The sequence below is a fragment of the Antechinus flavipes genome, chromosome 1 (assembly GCF_016432865.1).
Source record: "Antechinus flavipes isolate AdamAnt ecotype Samford, QLD, Australia chromosome 1, AdamAnt_v2, whole genome shotgun sequence".
NCBI lineage: Eukaryota > Metazoa > Chordata > Mammalia > Dasyuromorphia > Dasyuridae > Antechinus > Antechinus flavipes.
In genome coordinates, this window is record NC_067398.1 from 249,717,498 (window position 1) to 249,741,275 (window position 23,778).

The following is a 23,778-nucleotide window of genomic DNA, read 5'->3' on the forward strand; positions in this document are numbered from 1 at the left end:
ACAGCCAAAAAATACTTACAAACTGCTTAATATATGATCTTGAGAGAAACTCTTTGGCTAAGAATATTTAAAAGACTCTCACACTTAATTTTATCTATTTTCCTACCAAGTCAGGAAGGTAGAATCTTGCAAACACAAATTGGTCTCCTATTACTTTCCATACCAAAGTCATGTAATTCTTAATGTACTTTATGGATAACAAAGCAATGAAGAAATAAGGCATTCAATAAAGAACAACTACATGCTCTCATTATTTTCCAATCTGCTCCTGGATTAAATCTGTTTACCTTAGAGACTGGAGATTAATAGTGATAGTTTCTTCTAATGATGGTGGAAATGCCACAGCTCTTGCCAATAACAACTTGAGCAATGAACTTGAATGTGTTGTTTATGCACCACTAACTGCAATATCTATATAGAAAATTAAATATACCTTTTCTTTCCCTTAAGCCAGTAATTCACAGGGGCAAGGATTTTCTGCTAAATTATACCCCTTAATTTTCCCTTGTTTTGGATGTTCCCTGGTGTACCAGGGGGTCAAAGATTCTCATGGTTTCAAGAGTTTTCTTTTTGTAAATTGGGCCCCTGTGTTTGTTCTTATTCCAGTGTTCTGACACCTATATGTGACAAAATGGCAAATAAGGCATTAATCCTCTCCTACTAAACTGAAGCAAAACCTCAATGCTCAGAAATGGCTTTATGAATCGCAGCTTTTTTTCCTAGTCATTAAAAAAATTTATTTAGTATTTTGTTTCCCCCCAGCTACATATACAAGTAATTTTTAGCATTCAATTTTAGAAGTTTGATTTCCAAATTCTCTCCTTTCCTCCCTTCCCATCCCTCTTTAATTGAGGTGGCAAACATTTGAGAAGGCAAACAATTCAATATAGATTATATTACACATGTGTAATCATGCAAAATGTTTCCTTAATAGTCATGTTATATAAGAAAATGACCAAAGAAAAAACTTCAAGAAAAATAAAGTTTAAAAAGTATGTTTTAGTCTATATTCAGACACCATCAACTTTCTTTGGGAATGGATAGGATTTTTCATCATAAATCCTCTATAGTTGTCTTGGATCATTGTACTGTTGAGAATACAGTATTTGAATTCAGTATTTGAGAATACATTCAAAGGAGTCACAGTTTTCTTAAAAGAGTGAGTTGATTTTAAAACCTCACACTCTCATAGATAGATTCGTAGCTACTACTGCCACTGGAAAACTACAAAAGCATGGAAAAGTGAATGTCAGTGCATTTTTTATTTCCTTCATAGGCTAATTGTACACTATTTCAAAGTCTGATTCTTTTTTTCTTCAAAATAACTGTATGGACATACAGACATATATTGTATTTAACTTATACTTTAACATATTTAACATGTATTGGTCAAACCTGCCATCAGGGGGAAGGGGTGAGGGGAAGGAGAGGAAAAGTTAGAACAAAAGGTTTTGCAATTGTCAATGCTGAAAAATTGCCCAAGCACATATCTTGTAAATAAAAAGCTATATAATAATAATAAAAAAAGAAAATTAGAGAGGAAAAAAAAGTGAATGGCAGTCAATGAAGTCAATTGACAAAGGTCAAATTAAGAGGCTGATATCTGTAGATCTCAGCCCACCTGAGAGTCTCTGGTTCACTTCCTTGTATCACTAGCCAGATTGAAAATTAGAATAGTTATATTATGAATGAGAACTTTAAAATACTAAACAAGTAGATTATTTACAGAAAAGGTTGGCCCTCTCACTCTTGTGATAGATAGAAAAGAGAGGAAAACTATTGTAAGGAAAAAAGAATTATAGCAGATCAAGAGTAATGGATGAAGAAATTCATTGTTATTGATAGAAAACAGTATAATATAAATTTGAAAATTAACAGAAGTGTCCTAAGGATTGTCTAAAAGAAAGCTACATCTTGGTCAAAAAAAGTTGGGACACCAAAGGTATGATGTAATTACTTCCTCAAAAAATCTTTCAAAGGGCCCATCATAAATTCTGTGAACTCTATTTCTAATGCATAAATATATGAAAAATATGGAGACTCTAGTATTTTCCCAAGAATACTAAGACTTTTTGTCTCAGTCTTCTCCCAGTCTGATGCCTAAATCACACTCGTTCTTAATGAACACCATTACCTTATTTGCTTACATCTCAAAATGATATCTCCTGAAAATGTTATTCCTCCTGCTAATCATTGTACTTTCTGACCATATTTGAAGCCAGAAGGAATCTCAGAGATCATCTAGTTGAAAACCTCTCTTTTTCATGTGAGGAAACTGAGTTCTAGAAAACCCAAGTGACTTGACTAGGTCCATGCACAGGTAGTTAAAAGGCAAACAAAGGACTTGGACCTCAGTCATCTGACTTCTGATCCAGAATTCTTTCTACCAGACAGACCTCCCTTCTGATCTGACATACAGTTTTCATTTTTCAAGGCCTACCTCAATCCCCAGCTTTCCCAATGAATCCACTCATGCCCTTAGCCATCTCTCCTCCTTATCATATAATGCTTAATATTTTCATTTTTATGTTCTGTAACATTTCAAATGAATACAACAACCAATAATGATGTTGCTATTTGGGGCTATTACTTTGTCAGGTGTGGGAAGACTATCACAAATGAATGGATGACATGGCACCTGGGCTGAGGTGTGCAAGAAGCTGGAGATCCAGGGGGGTGGGAGGAATCCCAGGTGACAGCCAGGCCCCAGCAGCAGATGGAGCTCAAGGAACAACAGGCAGGCCGGCTTGGCAGGATAGTGAACTAATGATCACCAATTCTGTCAATTCTACCTCCAACATTTCTCTCAAATCTGCCCTTTCTTCCCTATTCTTACAACTACAGCCCTACTATAAGCCCATTGCAGGGGGAAAGACAATACAAAAAAAGGAGAAAGAATGGAGAATGGGAAAATATCTGCATGGAGGCAAAAAGAAAAGGTAATCTGACATGTTATGGTTAGCAGGAGGAGGAGGCCATAGGGATTTGCCAGGGAAGGGTCCCTGGGCAGAGATGGAAAAGTGGTCTGGATAGCACAAGTTAGTCTTATATTATTGTCATTTAATCTTTTGTGTGTGTGAGTGTGTGTGTGTGTGTGTGTGTGTGTGTATTTTATCAAGATTATAATTTTCTTCACATTAAGGGTCATGAATCATATATTTTTATACCTTTTGTAGCACAAGGTCTTGCATTTTCTGGATGAATGGATTATAAATGTCAAGAATATTCTTTTCAGAACTATATGCTTAGGTACTATTTATATAATTAGCTAGCAATCAAGGTCTCAACAACATAAAAACTTGCCACTAGTCAGTGAATGTTTCAAGTTTCAGGAAGGTTGAGAGCAAGGCTACTTATGAGGAATGTCTGTTTCCTCCCTCCATTTCTTGTGGTATATTCTTCATTATCATCGCATAGGCAGGGCAGGGATTATTATTTAAAGCAAAGTAAAGCCTGATCTATGGTTTTGTGGGACCTCATCTCATGGGAAAACATGACTGAACTTGATTTAAAAAACAAAACAAAACAAAATAGCTCAGACTATGTAGTTCATGAACTACAAAAACAATAATTTCAGTCTCTGTTCCCCATAGCAGTTCTACCTGTAAATTAGTAATGGCAGAGAGAAAGAAAATCCCAAATAGCTTGTTGATAAGAATATGAGCCCTATGCCAGTTTGGGGCATCTAATTATGGAAACTTGTATCTGCTTCTTGTATGATCTCAAAGCTATTTATTTTTAATCCAGATTGTGAGTAGTCTAAAAGATTATGGTTATTTTTGTACACAGTGGCAATGTTGAGTCAATTACTAGAGAATCAAATTAAATATTATCATAATATAAAATATTAATAATATTAACAATAATGTTCATAATAATATTTATAAATATATGTTACATATGATAATGCTATTGTGATTTCTACTCTTCTAAGTACTTTCATAATGATCTTGTCATCTCTGTTATAAACCACCCACATGATTTTGGGCAAGTTCTTTAATGATCCTCAGTCTCAGTTTCCTCAACTGGAAAAAGAAGGGATTAGATTAAATGAAATCTGAGATCCCTTCCAGATCCAAATGTATGATCCAATGATTATTTCATCTTATTGGATGAAACTTATTGGAACTACCCTATGAAGGAAATAAGTTTTTATCATCCCCATTTTACATATGGAGAAACTGAGACAGAAAACTTACATGATTTGATTATGATCACAATTCCATGATTTGACTAGGATCACAGTTCCTTAGTAGTAAAGCAAAAATATAATATTTTATATAATATTTATTATGTAACTATATTATGTTATATCATATATTATATAATAATTTGACTTCTAATCCAGTGCTTTTTTTCATAGTATCATAATGTTCTTTCACAGATTCACTACCACTGCCATTACATATGACTCAGTCTGATTCCCTAAATCAGAGTACTGAGATCTTGTTTCCCGACATGAGTAAGGAAGAGAATAAAAAATAGGGCAGGTAGCTATGGAGCACAGCTAAACCAACTTGGTGGCAAGATTAGTAGAGTAGTGTAAAAAATGAATAAGGGAGTGAAAGTACACTTGAAAGACACAGTTGTTCTGACTCCTGACTCAAGGAAACCTGGCATATAGCAGTCACAATTCCATCACCAGGTCACAGTTTTCAGGCAATTTTGCTTCATGAAAACAAGGATAACTCAAAATTTTAAAATGTAACTTAATTTTTGGTAAAAACTGTTAAGTGATGCAGGGTTTCAAAACCTCAAAACAGGAAGAGTATTCAGTTAGGAGGGATAATTATTGTAATGAATGGTCCATTTGTTCTTTGTCTCCTTTCTGAGGTTACGAAAAAGAAAAATGAAACCAAAGTACTCACCTATTAGCAAATGGGCTGAGTCTACAGACTTCCTTGATTAAACAATGATTGTTTTCAGTTATGCATAATACAGATCAAATTAAAAATGGCCAGCCTAAGGAGAAATTTTCATGGATTGCAACTCAATACTAGTTGTGACAGTCAAAAAGCCTACTTCAAAATTAGGTTACATTAATAAAAATGTCATGTTTACAATGAGAGAGGATAGGCCCACTGTACTCTGCATTGCTCAGATCAGTCAGAAAGCTATATTCAAATCAGGACATCATTATTTTGAGAAAGACATTGACAAACTGGTTCCCATACAGGGGAAGTGTATCTCAGTGGTGAGGGGTTTCAAAACCTTGACACAAAAGCGTAGCCTGGAAGAACTAAGGACATTTGGTCTGGGGGGAAAAAAAGCAACTAGAAAAATGTGATCATGACTTACAAATATTGAAAGAATTTCTAATTTGTGTGTGTTGGGTGGGTGGGGGGGCAATTGGGGTTAATTAAGTGACTTGCCCAGGGTCACACAACTAAGAAGTGTTAAGTGTTTGAGGCCAGATTCAAATTCATGTCTTTCTGTCTCCAGGGCTGGTGCTCTACCCACTGTATCATCTAGCTGCCCCAAGCGTTTTTAATTTAAAAGTAAGTTAACAATTATTATGTAGAGAATGGGCCAAAAATTGGGAGGCAAATTTTGGTTCAACAAGAGGGGAAAATTCCTAACAAGTAGAGCTGCCCCCAAATAGAATGGGATATACTGGAATAACATATTTTGTTCCTGGAAGTGATCAGGCTGAGAGATCCTGGAGGATCACTTGTAGCGGAATATTATAGAAGGAAATTTTTATTTCAAATATCATTTAAATTCTAAGGTCTTTTCATCACTGAGATGTATTCTAAATAATTTTAAAATGTAAGTACCTCCCATGATTATGCTTTGCATTACTTTGTACATGCATTTTTGGTACATGTATATACCACATATACATATATACATATATATGTGTACATCCATCTACATATTTACACATATATAGATATACTGTACATACACACACACATATATATAGACACACACACATACACAAATGTGCATTATTGAAAGAAAAGCCACAAATTATATTGTAGTCATTTATTTGTGTGGGAGGAGTTAAAGCAGAAGTGGTGAGGTGAATATTTTCTTTTGTGTTTGTAAGCCTTTGTCTACAGAGAAACATCAATATGAATGAATGCCTTCTGGTGTTCTAGAAGTCTGGAGTCATCTTAATAGCTTCCGTAGAAAGTATATATCTATATCTATTATCAAGAAATGTTATCAAAATTGTAATGTATCACTTGTTTTTTTTTTTTTTTTCTTTTCCTATTCTTCAGAATACATGATCAAACATACAGAATTTTAGAAGGAATACTGCTAAAGTTTTAGTATATATACAGTTGCCTAGTGAATAAAATACTACTATGTGAACAGGAAGCATATTTTTCATATTTATATTTGTGGAAACAATGGCATAGTAGATAGAGTTCTGGGCTTGAAGTCAAGAAAACTTGGGTTCATATTCTCTGCTATTAGCTAGAAGACTCTGCTGGATTTATTGAACATCTCATTGTTCCCATAGAACTCTCTTAAATTATAATTTATAGAGTGGCCCATCAGCATTGGTGAAGGGAATTTTCATATTGAGAGGTCTCCCAGTGGATGTCAGACACAAGTCTGGGATAAAATAAGCAAACATAGCTATAAAGCTGGATAAAAAAATTATAGAGTTGCCTGGGAACTAAAAGATTAAGTGACTTGCCCAGAGTCACATAGCTAGTATGTATTAGTGTTTCTTACTCTGAGACTACCTCTCAATCCATTATGTCATGCTGCCTTTCATATGCATATGCATGTATGTATATATGTGTATATATATACATCTCAAATTCAGAATTTCTGGCATCATTGGAAACAAGAACACATATTCACATAATAATAAACATCACTTTTAAAACCTTTTCCTTGTTTTGGCCATAGATTCTTAAAAGAAAAGATTCTTTAAAATTGGATTTGGATGGAGATTAGGATTGCATTACTACCATCTGCTTTCCTTCTGATGAAAGTAGTTATAAATAGTGAAATAATCCGCAGACGGAAGGTAATACAAAGAAAAAGAAATAAGATTTAGAACAGTTCATAGATTAAATAATCAGTCTTTATAAAGTTTGATTTTAATTTTATAGGTGACCAAATATGCCTAGCTTATGTAGGTCCTAATAAAAATATCTGAATGTGCATGAATGTATATAAAATGTGAAATACTATCTTTTGCTCTATGAATCCAATCTAGGTTGCTAAAGGGTACTTTGTGAATTTGCATGACCAAACTAAACTTAATGAAAGGAGAGTTGAAAAAATGATCCATGCTTAACAAATACAATTGTAGCATCATAAACTCAGAACTGGAAATTATCTCAGGAGTCCAAACTATACCCAAATCACAATTCCAGTTTATAATATCCCCATCTGATGGTTATCTTCTTGAATACTTCTAGTTTCACTTTGGGGCAAATATAATTATTAAAATATTTCAACTTATGATAAACTAAGAAGATTTGCCTCCCTGCAATTTCTACCCATGGTCTCTGTTCTGCCCTTTGGCAGAATTCCATTAAAACAACAAGTCTGTGGCATAAACTCTATGGGTTCTGGTCTTTGTAAAAGTCATGCTTTAAATCACCATGTTTATAAGGATATTAGAGAGATTCATTCCCCTATGACTCTCCCATCACCCCCGAGTCTGTAGAGAACCTCATTGGAGATGCTACAACATTGCAATGCTGCACTGCTCCAAACATGCTTATCTGCCTAAATATTATGGGGGGGGGAAGGGGAGGACTAACTCCTTTGCCCAATCCTATACTGGCTATCCAGAATGGAGGCATAAAACCAATTTTAATCCTATCATCCGTGGGGAAGAACAAAATAAAATCAATCTCTTTATTTGTGTCCTTAAAGAGAAATTTAAAAACTCTTAGAAGATAGGATCTATTAAGGTAAGGAGCAGATTTTTAAGAGAAATATCATATACCATCTGAAGGGTGGGCTGTAACCTAAGTTATGAAATTTGAATAAATATCTTCCTCATGTACATAACATTCATTCAATCTTGCTGATTATTTAGAAATACAAAACACATTCCTTTTGTGGAACTTTCTAAAGTCACCGCTAAAAAAAATTAAAGAAATTGCAAAGGTCTCATTTAAATCTTCAAAAGCAAATAAATTAACCAATCAGATTGTGCGGACTGTTTCTCAACATTCCATTTAGCTTTTAATTACCCAATAGACTGTAATAGCTCCTTTGGAGCAGTTACACGATACGGTGTCAATTTGGCTGCCACCAACGCACAGCACTAAGTCCTCAAGCAAAAAATCATTTTGAAATTATAGCTAGGAAAGGTTACTGTGCATGCGCAATGCCAAGCCTTTGAACTTCGGTGCCTTAGTCATTCAAAATTTTCTTTTTAAAAATAGCTACAGCAATTAAGCCATGGGAAGCAGTCGCAAACATGCCATTTTTGAGTTCCACAAGTATGAAAAGTCTCTAAGCTGATAATATTATGTTTTCAGTTTCTGCCATAACCTCCGTGTTATTTCATTATAGTTTATCTTTGTACACATATTTATTCATTTCATTTCATTTTGGGGAAAGCATCCTCTGCCCAGAACATCTCAGAAAGCAGGATATAATATCAACACTTCATAGAGTTAGACATAAAACCCATTAGACAAAATAACATAAGGAGAGCAGCAGGAATTTTTTTTAAAGACAAACACAATAAAAATATAAACAAGCATATTGCAAGAGCAACTTGAACCTAATTACAATAAAGAAGAGAGCAAAATATAGGCAGCTGCCTGAAACCTAATAGGAAGTAAAGTCAAAAATAAGTTGACCCTTTCACACCCCTTTCTTTTGAATCTCGGGATTTGGGGCCTTTTTAAGTTCATGCCTTCCTTGTTTAGCTCTCCTTTTTTCTCCCTTCTCTCCATTTTTCTGTCCATTTCATTATGTTTTTATAAACAGCAATGAGCTAGTAGAAAAGCAAACATTAAAAGGAACCAGTGTGCTGAGACAGTGAAACAAAAAGGAGGAAAAACTGCAGACTTAGAAGAGGAAAAGCAAATAGAAACAGTGAGAGGAAAAGTAAGTTTCCTGCCCTGGTGATTAGTCTCTGTCTCTGTTGGTCTCTCTCCCTCCTTCCTTCCACTTGGGCAGTTAAGTGGTGATAGAGTTCTTTTTTTTTTTTTTTTAATTTTTATTTAATAATTACTTTATATTGACACTTGTTTCTGTTCCGATTTTTTTTTCCCTCCCTCCCTCCACCCCCTCCCCTAGATGGCAAGCAGTCCTTTATATGTTGGATATGTTGCAGTATATCCTAGATACAATATATGTTTGCAGAACCGAACAGTTCTCTTGTTGCATAGGGAGAATTGGATTCAGAAGGTATAAATAACCCGGGAAGAAAAACAAAAATGCAGATAGTTCACATTCGTTTCCCAGTGTTCTTTCTTTGGGTGTAGCTGCTTTTGTCCGTCATTTATCAATTGAAACTCAGTTAGATCTCTTTGTCAAAGAAATCCACTTCCATCAAAATATGTCTTCATACAATATCGTTGTTGAAGTGTATAATGATCTCCTGGTTCTGCTCATTTCACTTAGCATCAGTTCATGTAAGTCTCGCCAGTCCTCTCTGTATTCATCCTGCTGGTCATTTCTTACAGAACAATAATATTCCATAACATTCATATACCACAATTTACCCAGACATTCTCCAATTGATGGGCATCCATTCATTTTCCAGTTTCTGGCCACTGCAAACAGGGCTGCCACAAACATTTTGGCACATACAAGTCCCTTTCCCTTCTTTAGTGTCTCTTTGGGTTATAAGCCCAATAGAAACAATGCTGGATCAAAGGGTATGCACAGTTTGATAACTTTTTGGGCATAATTCCAGATTGCTCTCCAGAATGGTTGGATTTGTTCACAACTCCACCAACAATGCATTAGTGTCCCAGTTTTCCCGCATCCCCTCCAACATTCATCATTATTTTTTCCTGTCATCTTAGCCAATCTGACAGGTGTGTAGTGGTATCTCAGAGTTGTCTTAATTTGCATTTCTCTGATCAATAATGATTTGGAACACTCTTTCATATGAGTGGTAATAGTTTCAATTTCATCCTCTGAAAATTGTCTGTTCATATCCTTTGACCATTTATCAATTGGAGAATGGCTTGATTTCTTAGGTGATAGAGTTCTGGAGTCAGGAAGACTCAAGAGTTCAAATGAGAAACTAGCTGTGAGATCCGAAGCAACCTGTCTGCTTCCAGTTTCCTTAATTTCAAAATGTGGATAATAATAGTATCTACTCCCAGCATTGTTGTGAGGAGCCAATGAGATAATTTTTATAAAATGCTTAGTACAATGGCTGGCATATAGTAGATGCTTAATAAATACTTGTTGCTCTACTTCCCTTCCTTTCCTTCCCCCTCCCCTTCTCCTATCTCTTTCCCTACATTCTATTACCATAAGAGGAGATGAAAATAAATATAGCACCAAGAAGTCAAGTGTCAAGGCATTTATTCTAAAGAAATTTCAAAGCTTAATGAGGAAATGACATTAGTACAGGAGAGGTGTTAAAAAGGAAAACAAAAGAGAGCAAAAACTGAAAAGGAATAAGGAAGAGAAAGGGAGATCATGCTTGGAGAATACCATTCAAATCACAAAATCATTGGGTGAGGGGGTAGGTAAAATTCTATACTTCTTCAGGCCAAGTTCAACCCAAACAATATTTAAAAGGAGAGAGAAAAAAAAAGTCCCATTATAATTTCATATATATAATAGTGGAGTGAGAATAAGGAGACCTATTTTGAATTATAAGGTAGGAAACACAGTGGAAGATCACTCACTGAATCTGAAGTGAAAAGACTAGGTTTAAGTTCTAACTTTGGCACAGAGTGATTTTCCTTATCTGTAAAATGAAGCATTTGAATTACATGGTCCCTTTCAGTCCTAAATCTACGTTGCGATGATCTAAGCTGCTACTAGCTTGTTGAGCATTGAGCAACTTTGAGCAAATCACTTAATTTCTCTGTTGTTTCCTTATAGGTAAAATGAGGACATTGGTCTGGGTGATTTTTATGATTTACTCTAGTTATAAAATTATTTGATTCTCTGAAATTATTTTAGATGACTGAAATGTTGCTGTTCAATGATGTACAACTCTTCATGCACCTGTAGATCACACTGCCTGTGGTTTTTCTTGGCAAAGACAGTAGAGTGGTTTTGCCATTTCTTTCTCTATTGGATTACACCAAACACAGGCTAAGTGACTCACCCCACAGCCACTTGGGGTCACATGGCTAGTAAGTGTCTAAGGATGGATTTGAATTCAGATCTTCTGATTCCAAGTGCAGTGTTCTATCCACTGAGTCACCTAATTGCCTCCAAAGAAGCATACATATTTCCAAAAGCTATGCCTGTCTTTTTAGTCGTTTTTAGCTTTACTTCTCCCTAAATAAGAGGATATGGTTACACAGAATTGTTCCTCAACTGTAGATTTCCATTAAAAAATTGTGAATGTGTGTGTGTGTGTGTGTGTGTGTGTGTGTATGTGTGTGTGCACATGTGGGAGATATCACTAAAGAATATTTTTCATTGTAAGAAATCAAAATATTAGAAAATATCAAATAACTTCAGCTCTCATACGCAATTTTCTTATCTGTAAAATAGGAAGAACAATAGAGAACTACTTCACAGATTTCAGTGAAATGATAAGCATTATATAAATGTTACTTATAATAATATCACAATTATTATCTCATTCTCTCCTGATTGGTGGAGTTTATACAGTAATAGTACTGGAATAAATCTTTAACCTGCTGTCTTCTTGTATTTAATGTCCAATAAATTATTACATAGGTGAATAAAATAACTTGTTTTGTAATCTATAATAGCTAACTTTTACATAAGCACTTATTGTGTGCCAAGCATTGAGCTAAGCACTTTACAATTATTATCTCATTTGACTACCAAAGCAACCCTGGAAAGTAGGTGCTGTTATTATCCTCATTTTACAGATGAGGAAACTGAGGCAAACAGAAATTAAGTCAGTTGGCCATTGTCACACAGCTAGTAGGTGTCTGAGGCTGGATTTGAACTCAGGTCTTCCTGACTTCAGGCCCATCACTCCATCCAATAACCTGCTTATCAGTCAGGCCACATTATTATTTCTCATTACTTGTAATATATTATATACATAATGTCAAGCACTGGACATTTGAACAAAATTTAAAAAACAGTACAGTGGATCTTGTCCTCAAGAAGCTCACATCTGGGACAGATTACTTCTGGGAGCCAAGAGGCAGAGTAAGCAGGAAATCACTGTAACTCTCCTATATTCACCTCCCAATAGGAGTGCGCCAAAGTATTGCTTCAAAACAAGTCTTGGAACAGCAGAATGGGCAAAAAGGCGGGTGAAACAATCTTTTAGCTCAAGAAATTTGAAGGTCAACAAGAAAGTTCTCTCTCACCCAAGTAAAAGGGGAATGCACGCCAGGACAGGAAGCATCCCAACAAACCAGCAGCAAGTCAATGAGAGAACCTGAGCCCCAGAGTAGCCAACCCCAAATGCCCACCTCGAGTCTCAACCTATTAGAGGAACCAGAAGATTCCAGCTCAGGGAAATACCAAATGCTTCCGTGTAGCTTCAGAGAAACAGGCCTCCTCCAACGGGCAGACCTTTCAGCATAGCACAGAACAAACAGGCAGCCTCCAGGATCTCCACTTGCTTCAGGGTAGGTCCAGAGAAACCCAGAAAAGAGCCCGCCAAAATCCCAGCACAGCACCAGCCACCCACTACCCCAATCCCTCAGAATAGTACCTGACATGAGGGCCCGCCATAGGACTCAGCCTGCAGCCCAGGCACAAGAAGCTTGAGAGTACCTCTTCTACCCTGGGAGCAAATTTCAAATTTAAAAGAAAGGGAAAAGGCAGAAAGAAAAATGAGCAAAGCACAATAAAAAGAGAATCTGATCATAGAAAATTATCATGGTGACAAGGTAAATTTGGAAACAAACTCAGAAGGGGACAACAATGTCACAACATCTATGGGAAAAAATCTCAAAGAAAAACAGGAAGTGGTCTCAAGCCCTGAAAGAATTCACAGAAGAGCTTAAAAAGGAGGCTTAAAATTATATAAGGGAGCTAGAAAAAAATTGGGAAAAAGAAATGAAAGTAACACAAGAGACTAAGAGTCAACAGCTTGGGAAAAGAAAATAACTGCTCAAAAAGTAAAATTGTCCAAATAGAAAAGAAAGTATAAAAACTAACTGGAGAAAACAACACCTTAAAAGTTAGAATTGGGCAAATGGAAGCTAATGTCTTTCTGAAACATCAAGAAACAATGAAAAAAATTCAAAAGAATGAAAAAGTGAAGAAAATATAAACTATTTCATGGAAAAAACAACTAACCTGGAAAAGAGATCTAGGAGAGACAATGTCAGAATCTTTGACTACCTGAAAGCCATAATCAAAAAGAGGACCTAAACAGTATCTTCCAAGAAATTATCAGGGAAAACTTCTCTGATATACTTCAAGCAGGGCAAAATAGACATTGAAAGAATCCACTGATCACTTCAGGAAAGAGATTCCAAAATAAAAACTCTAAAGAATAGTCTAATCAAATTACAGAACTACAGGGTCAAGGGGAAAAAATACTGCAAATGGCCAGAAAGAAACAATTCAAACATCAGGAAACTACAATCAGGATAACACAAAATTTAGCAGCTGAAACACTAAAGGATCAAAGGTCATGGATCATGATATTCTGGAAGGCAAAGGAAATAGAATTATAACCAAGAATCATTTACGCAGCAAAGTTAAGGATAATACTCCAAGGGAATTGAAAATTAGTATATTAGAAAAAACATTAAATTTCTTATTAGTCCTCTTGTTCAACAAAACAGACCATTTCAAATCCAGGACAGATATAATACCCATGATTAAACCAACTATGTGATCTTGGGGAAATTACGTGCCCTCTCTTATGTCTTCTTGTTTTTACTTGAAAAAATGAGTTAAGTAAATTACATAATCCCCAAATTCCCTTTTAAGAGAGAAGATTGGAAATATGATGAGATTCTTTAAGTTCACATATTCAACAAATATGTAATACTTAATTGATATGTCAGGGTTTATTTTTATTTTTCCCTATATGCAGACTGTCATGTGTAAACCGTGAACAGTACTCTTTTTTTTTTTTTTTTTTTTGTAACAAACTTCAATAAAAAAAACCTATCATTGGGGTAGCTAGGCAGCACAGTGGATAGATCACCAGCACTGAAGAGGAGGACCTGAGTTCAAATCTGATTTCAGACACTTAACACATCCTAGCTATGTGACCCTGGGCAAGTCACAACCCCAATTGCCTCAGCAAAAACAAAAACAAAAAAAACAACCCTATCATTATATTTTTCAACATATAAGAAAAATTAATAAACAAAGAAATGTATGTAATTTCAAGAATAAGCAGAAGTAACTTGGCAGTAGATGGACTGAATTTAACCTCCAATATTTTTTAACTGTGTGACTGTGGGCAAATAAATCTAAGTCTTGAACTTATTGTCCTATTGTTGTTGTTATATACATCTGAAGAGCAGCTAGGTGGTACAGGAGATAGAGCACCAGCTCTGCAGTCAGGAGGACCTAAGTTCAAATTTAGTTTCACAATTACTAGCTGTGTGACCCTGAGAAAGTCACTTAATCCTGATTGCCTCCACAGAATAATAATAATAAATACCCAACCAATAACTCCTACAATTTTTATTTGGTAGTGGTGAAAAAATTGTTGGGTCAGATATCAACAAAGAGAATCAGTTTTCAGGGGATAGGCCATTTCAACTCTGGATTTTCTGCTGAAATACAGAGGCTATTATGGATTCCCAAGCTGGGTTATTTCAGTCCCAACAACAATTTACTTGCAGGAGAAAATAAATAGATATGCACTTGGAAAGGTATGGTGAAACCAGCACAAAGAAAGTTCAGAAAAACCAAGAGAGTCATTATGAATTGGAGAGAGAGGCAGATTAGAAGTCCCACCAAAGATAAGCAGTACAGCATAGGGGAAGAAGCCGGCTGTGCTCCACAGCATGTGTAAAGTTTATAGGATACAATAGGATGTGGATTTTCCAGACTAATTGGGGATTTAACGATCTGGATAATCAATTTTTCCAGATAATTGATCATGACGGATCATGCAGGCAAATGAGTCATGGGCCTGTTAGGTAAAAGGGCCAAAAATTGGTCTTCCAGATGACCTGCATTCAGGAAATTGATGATCTAGTCTACCTACATGTTAATATTGCAGGGAAATAGAGGCATTTATTTCTACAGCTTTCAACTATAATTGTCTAGATTGCTAGATGTAAAGAAACTGCTGCTGGGATGGAAGGTCCTTTTGGGGGTACATGAAGGCTTTCAGACCACTTACCATACCAGAACAGTGAATTTAATAAGTGGCTCCCTAGTGGTCTAAAAAAATTCATATAGCTCCAAAAATGACTGCATTTTGCTCTAGGCAAAAGATTCCTAGGCTGGAAAGATCTGGTCCACTGAAGGAAAATTCTGAAAATTGCAGATATTTTTTCAGGATATATAAATTCACTAACACAGAACACCTTTAGAAATACATAATATAGTTTGGTTTGCTTATAATGTAGTTCAGAAAATGTGCCTTATGTAAGACAATTATGAATGGACTGTTGTGTCAGAATGATGCAGCAATCTAATAGAAAAGTCGGTTTGTGCATTGACCATCTGGAAAAAGCTTGGATCTCCCCCCCCTTTTTTTTTCACTGCAGTTTTGCATACCAGAGAGTAAAGAGAGGCACAGAGCAGTGCACATTCCACAGAAAAATAATGCGGGCTGTTTGCTGATGCAGCAGGGTGCAGGAGCCATTCATACCATTTGTCATTCTTCTCTGCAAAGACCCACAATGATTCCCCATCAGCATCAGAGAAAAGTGAACACTTCTTTTGGATGGCTTTTCAATCCAGGAGGGCTTTTATAACATTTTTTAAAAAATGTATTTTAAATGAAGCTTATGCTTGGCCTCTAGCTTGTCTCTGTAAAATATTCATTTCCCTTTGGACTGTATGTACATAAAAATCTCTACAACTCATTATATTTCAAGGCTGTGCTTCACTCCTGCAGTTGCTAACTTTTATTGATGAGTAATTAATTAGTATATCCAGGTGTGCCTTACTTCAAGATTTCCCCCTTATTTTTTAAAAATTGAAACAAAGAAACAAAAGTTATTTTGTCATATTGTTAAGACTTCATTTCAAAAAGCTGAGCTTCCCAATATAAATTCTAATTTCATTTTTTAAAAATTTCCTATATTAAGACACAATGTTAGGATCATAGGATATAGGTTCTTATGATTTAGGACCAAAAGGGATGCATTAGAGATCATGTAGTCTAAATCCCTTTTGTTATATATGAGACAGCTGAGGCCCAGAGAAACCTAGTGAATTTAATTCAATTAAACAAACATTTATTAAATACTTTCTATATTCCAGGTGCTGGTGATAGAAAGACAAAAACAAATCAACCCTCAGCCATAAGGAGTGTATATTCCACTGAAAGGAAATAACATATGTATAGATAAGTCTATAAAAGAAATGAAGGGGGAGGTGGGGAATGACATGGAAGTGGAGAGGACCAACTAGATCATGAACAAATTCACATTGAAAGTGACAATTAACCTGAAGCTTGAAGAGATCCAATGACTAAGAAGAAGGAGGAGAAGGAGAGAATTGGAAGCCTGAGAGATAAAGTGCAAAGGCACAGAGGTGGGAGATAAAAAGTTGTGTGTGTGGCTCAGCAGTAGACTAGTTTAGTTGGAATACAGAGCATAAGAGTAATATGAAATCGATCCAGAAAGATTATCTTCTTGGAAGGTGGTAACTGTCTTATTGCTTTTTACTTTTAATTCAGTATCTGGCATACAGTATATTCCTTTTTTGTTTGTTTGTCTTTATATCCTTATTTTAAATTTATTTTAAAATTTACTTTCAGTTATAAATTCTGTTAGTCCCTCCAAAACCTTCACTACTCATTGTGAAGGCAAGAAATATGATACCCATTATATATGTGAAGTCATGTAAAATGTAAATGAATTTAAATTCCAAGCAGAAGTGTTTGTATTTTATTTTGCTGGCAATAGGGAGCCACTGAAGCTTCCTAGATAGAGCAGTGGGGGTCAGATCAGGGTTTGTAAATATCATGTTGCCTGCTCTGTGGCAATGAACTGGAGAGGAGGGAGACTAGTGGGAGGAAAACCAATTGTATGTAATAGAATAGGAAAGACATGATGACAGGCTGAAGTAGGTTGGTGGAAAAGAGAAAGATGAATTTGAGAAATGTTTGAGAAGTGGAAACAGCAAGATTTAATCGGGTATGGAGGTTAAAGGAAAATGAAAAGTCAAGGATGACTCTAAGATTATAAACCAGTGTGATTGGAAAGATGATAGTGCCCTTAACAGAAATGCAATTAAGGAAATGGAGTGGTTGTTTTAGGAAAATAAAGATAGCGTCTTCATGTGTAGATCTGAATATATCATTTTGTTCAAAATATCTCATCTTTTCAATAATAAAAAAAAAAAATACTTTCTCTGGCATTGATAGTCCTGTATAACCTGCTCCTACCTGGACTTTTTTCACTTTTCCTATACAATGTTCTTTCATATATATGGTCCTGTGATATGCTGAATCAAAACTATAACCTGTTCTTTTTCTGTATATGCCTTGCATTTTCTAGCTTATGTTTTTGTACAGTATGTTTCCTATGCCAGGAATGCTTACACTTGACTTACTTACTGAATTCCTATCTATCTATTATTAGGTATAAGCTTAAATGCTACCTTCTTTAGGAAGCTTTCCTAAACTGCCCAATTAATTAGTCATGATCTTTTCCCCTTCAAAAATTTTCTATTTGGCATTCAAAGCCCTTCTGAATTTGTCTCTCTATACCATTTCCTGGCTCTGGGCATTTCCCCTGGCTTTCTTCCATGTATGAGAAGCTCTTCTTCCTCACATTTACTTCCTTATCTGGTATCTTTCAAGTCCCAGATAAAATTCTGCCATTTACATTCATTCTAATGCCTTACCTCTGTGGATTATTTCTAATTTACATTGCATATAACTTGTTTGGAAAAAGCTTGTTAGAATGCTATTTTCCCTATCAAATATGAATTCCATGTGAATACTACTTGTGAGTAGGAGTTATCTTTTGCCTTTCTATTTGTATCCTTAGCACTGTACCTGACACATTTGAGATTTTATAATATTTATTGTTATTAGATCAATTCCTAGAAATATATGTATACATATATTTATCTATATGTATGCAAGCTATTTCCCTTAATAGAATATATGCTGTTTGTTATTTTTAATTCAGTGCCCAGCATGTAGTATATTCCTTTTTTTATTTTTGTTTTTATATCTTTATTTTTAATTTATTTTAAAATTTATTTTCAGTTCTAAATTCTCTTGCTCTCTCCATTTTTTGAGAGACAAGAAATATGATACTCATTATACATGTAAAGTATATGCAAAGCACATTTCCACATTAGACGTGAAAAATAAGAGTAATAAAAGTAAAGAGAAAGCAATGTGTTTCAATATGCACTCAGAGTCTACCAGGTTTTTTTTTATCTATAGGCAGATAACATTTTATGCCATAAGTGCACTAGAGCTGTGCGAAATCATTACTGATCAGTTACTAAGTCTTTCACAGTAGATTGCCATTGCAATATTGCTTTCACTGTGTACATTCTTTTTCTGGCTTTGCTCACTTCCCTTTTTATCAGTTCATATATGTCTTCTTAGGTTTTTCTAAAAATCACACTCTTCATCATTTCTTACCTAACAATAGTATTCTATCACAACCACATACCACAACTTGTTCAGTCATTACCCAAATGGGGAATATTTCCTCAATTTCCAATTCTTTGTTCCACAAAAAGAACTGCTACAAATATTTTTGTAGATATATGTCCATTTCCTTTTTCTTGATCTTTTAGTTATAGACCTACTAGTGGTATTATGCATTGTTTTATTGTACTTTGGACATAATTCCAAATTGTTTTCCAGAATGTTTAGACTAACAACTCTGCCAATACTATATGCTTTTCAGTAATTTCTTTTGTGTCCAGCTCTTCAGTGTAATGGGCTGAGGCTTGAGTTGATGCACTGAGATCCCAAGCACATGAGGCTAAATAGTAACTGGACCATACTTTATTAATATATATGCTTGGAGAAAGAATGGCCCCCGCCCACTCTTTGTGCAAATCCTGATGTGTTGTATAGGAAATGATGTTTTTGGTGGGTGGAGGCAAGGGAGTGGAAAGGGAAGCAGAAGGAGAGACTGCTGGCTGGCATCTTGGCACAGCTACTCGCATTGCCATTGCGACGGCCCTTCATCTCCAATCCCCCTCTGCTAGCTGGCTTCCTGTCACAGCTGCCCATATTGCTATCGCAATCCTTCTTGCCCATATTGCTATCACAATCCTTATTCATCTCTTCACTTCAATAAAGATTGAAGATTTTTCCCTTAACCTGAATTTCTGACTCCGGCTGGTTTTAAATACACCGTCATCACACTTCATGATCTCATTTGAGGTTTTCTTGGCAAAGAAATTAGAGTAGTTTGCAATTTCCTTCTCCAGGTCATTTTACGGTGAAAAACTGAGACAAAGAGAGTTAAGTTACTTTTCCAGGGTCACATTGCTAATAAGTGTTTGAGGATAGATTTAAATTCAGAAAGGTATCTTCTTGACTTCAGACCTAGTACTCTATTCATTGCCCACTTACCTCTCCAACAGTACATCATTGAACTTATTTTTCTACAACCCCTTTTGCCATTATCATTTTTCTTTTCTGACATCTTATTTAATCAATGCTAGTAAGAAAAGATTTGTTAAGTGGAACAGTTTTAAATTGGACAAAAAAACTTTTCATTAAATATTTCTGTTTACAGTTTGATATCCAAGATAGGTGGATAGTACAATTCCAAGAACTTTACTCATTAGACAGCCAGTCAAAAAATATGAACAAATGGTTCTCAGAAGAATTGTAAACTAATAACGATCCACGAGGGAATGTTCAAAATCATGAATAAAGAGGAATATAAATCAAAATAACTCTGAAGTTCTATCTCTTACACGGAAATATGGCAAAGGTACAAAAGATGAGAATAGTAAATGTTGGAGCATTTGTGGAACACTAATAAACTATTGAGGTTTTGAATTAGTCCAACCACTCTGAAGAACAATTTGGAATTATGTGAAAAAAATTACTAAAACATACAAACCCTTTCATCTAGGAATACTAGTATAAGACATAAAATTCAAGAAAGTCAGACAGAAAAACTCATATGAAACAAAATTTTCATAATAACAGTTCCACTGAACCATCACTCTTGTTTTTTAATCAGTTCCAGATTGTTTTGATAATGACCATTAATACAATTTGAAATCTAGGAAAGGTTAGTTAATTCTTGATCAACCAGTCCTCAATGACAATAACTCAGATGAAGAAATTGGTGCAATGAAATAGAAAAGAATTCTGTACTTATAGGTGACAATGGGCAGCTCATAAGTGCTCGCCTCGTTGGCAATATCAATAAGCACATAAAAAAGTAAAACTTTATTCATAATCTTCCTTTCTTCAGATCTGAGAACTACAGTTTCACAGCTGTAGAATTGAAAATAATGGAAGGAACTACAGTGTATTTTTTTCCTTTCTTAAATAAACTAGACATTCTATAGTACTGATTTTACATGTCTGGCCAGGGTGAAGTCAAATATTTTTTTCCTTTTCATAGCAATACTATTTAAAAAAATGTTTCAATAACAACACATGCCATAATTATCCTCTTTGTATATCTTTAAAAGTGAATCACGGACTGCCCTAAGAGTGCAAACACAAAGATTAAAAAAATACTTCAAAAAAAATTGCCCTACCTATTCTAAGAACATCCAGACAAGAGCTTCATGTGTAAATATATAATCATTTACATGGTTGATGCTGGAACTGGGGCTTTGGGAAAGAGAATAGATATATAAATCTATTGTGCTTATGATAGACACCAATCAATTATTTTTTATGGCTTTAAAATCCATAACACTATAATTCTTTCTGGCAGACAATTCAATTGAATAAAGTTGGACAGCCTTGGACCTTAACCCTAAGGGGCCTTAGAAGAACCAAAAGAACCTTGTTATTTTGGTGTTTCACTGGAAACAGTCCTAAGGCTTGGAGCTTAAAGGCAGCATTAGAGAGAATATGGTGCATACTATGCTGCTTTACTCATGATTACCAATAAATATGTTGCCAGTTTCAAGTGACAGCACCTACGCCATGAAGGCGAATATTAGGCACCATTCATACTCTGAAGCCATTTCTGATTCAAGGTACTGAGAGAAGTAAATTAAATTTTATGAAAGCTTTGACTTTTAACGTTATAAGTAGTATATTAAAATGTTCTGAAGATTATTTATGATATAACTTATTTTACTTGGATCATTCAACACAAATGATGAGAAGTGAGAAAGGCATCAAACAAAAAGTACTTAAAATGTTCTTCATATTTAAAAAGGGAAATCATGGGTGATCCTGCTAATGAAAATTTTGATATTTTCAGGGTATTTATTCTTACATTTTAAAATATTCTACCATTACCCAAACCATTATTAAATCTCTAAAGTATAGCTGGCAAGCTGTCCTACCTAAGAAAAGTCCTTGAATACAAAGTATGGGGTATGGAGTAAAATTGTTCTCTTTGATAGAAATATATAGGAACAGCAAATAGAACACATGTGAATCTAGACATCCATTGCAAGGCATAAAATTCAGGAAAGTAAGACAGGTCCTTATACAATAAAATAGTCACAGCAGAATTTTTTGTGATAGTAAAGGAAAGAATAAAAACCCAAACTGAACACTGTATAATTATAATTGTTAAATTTGACTCCAGAAAGGAGCTGAGGAAATGAATCATTTCCATCTTTGTACAGTTTGGGGTTTGTAAGAATGAAATATTGTTTATGCTCAGACACAGTTAATATGTTAGATGGTTTTGTTGAACTACTCTTTTTTTTATCTTTATATGTATATCATATAAGAGATACATATGTATCCATTTAATAATAATAGTCTCAATATCATGAAAACTAGTGGGTATCATTATTAACTTAATCAGGTATAATGTACTCTTTTTTTTTTTTTTTTTTTTTTGAGGCAATTGGGGTCAAGTGACTTTCCCAAAATCACACAGCTGGGAAGTGTTAAGTGTTTGAGGCCAAATTTGAACTCAGGTCCTCCTGACTTCAGCGCTGGTGCTCTATCCATTGCACTACCTAGCTGCCCCTAATGTTCTCTTTTTACAGAAGATATTTATTGCTTTTGGTTTTGCTCTTTATATGCCCTCCATATTTATGAAAATCATGTAACTCTTGGATATCAAGCTAAGGATATATATTTTTTTAAATAAATACCTGATTTTAAATGAAGAATATTGGGATTAGAGATCCATATGTACATTTGTACACTTGTAGAAATTCTGTTGATATATGAGAATTATTACATTTTAGAAAACTCAAATCTGACATGATCCAACTATAACTAAAGCATTATCTGACCAGAGCTCATCTTGCAGATGCAAATGGAAAACAGGTAATTTCATGCAATATAGACAAAAGTAGAAATTTTGACCCTTGTTCTTTATTTAGCTTTGTCAATGAAAAACTGGTCTCTGAACACAAATTGCTAGAAATTAATTAACTCTACCTTTCAGACCTATGGAAGAGAGAGGAATTTGTGACCAAAGAAGAACTAGAGATCACTATTGACCACAAAATAGAAAATTTTGATTATATCAAATTGAAAAGTTTTTGTACAAACAAAACAAATGCAGACAACATTAGAAGGGAAACAATAAACTGGGAAAACATTTTTATAGTCAAAGGTTCTGATAAAGGCCTCATTTCCAAAATATATAGAGAATTGACTCTAATTTATAAGAAATCAAGCCATTCTCCAATTGATAAATGGTCAAAGGATATGAACAGACAATTCTCAGATGAAGAAATTAAAACTATTTATAGACATATGAAAATATGCTCCAAATCATTATTAATCAGAGAAATGCAAATTAAGACAATTCTGAGATACCACTACACACCTGTCAGATTGGCTAGAGTGACAGGAAAAGATAATGACGAATGTTGGAGGGGATGTGGGAAAACTGGGACACTGATACATTGTTGGTGGAATTGTGAACACATCCAGCCATTCTGGAGAGAAATTTGGATCTATGCTCAAAAGTTATCAAACTGTGCATACCCTTTGATCCAGCAGTGTTTCTACTGGGCTTATATCCCAAAGAGATACTAAAGAAGGGAAAGAGACCTGTATGTGCCAAAATGTTTGTGGCAGCCCTGTTTGTAGTGGCTAGAAACTGGAAAATGAATGGATGCCCATCAATTGGAGACTGGGTGAGTAAATTGTGGTATATGAATGTTATGGAATATTATTGTTCTGTAAGAAATGACCAGCAGGATGAATACAGAGAGGACTGGCAAGACTTACATGAACTGATGCTAAGTGAAATGAGCAGGACCAGGAGATCATTATATACCTCAACAACGATACTGTTTGAGGATGTATTCTGATGGAAGTGGATCTCTTCGATAAAGAGAACTAATTCAGTTTCAATTGATCAAGAATGGACAGAAGCAGCTACACCCAAAGAAAGAACACTGGGAAATGAATATAAATTATTTGCATTTTTGTTTTTCTTCCCAGGTTATTTCTAC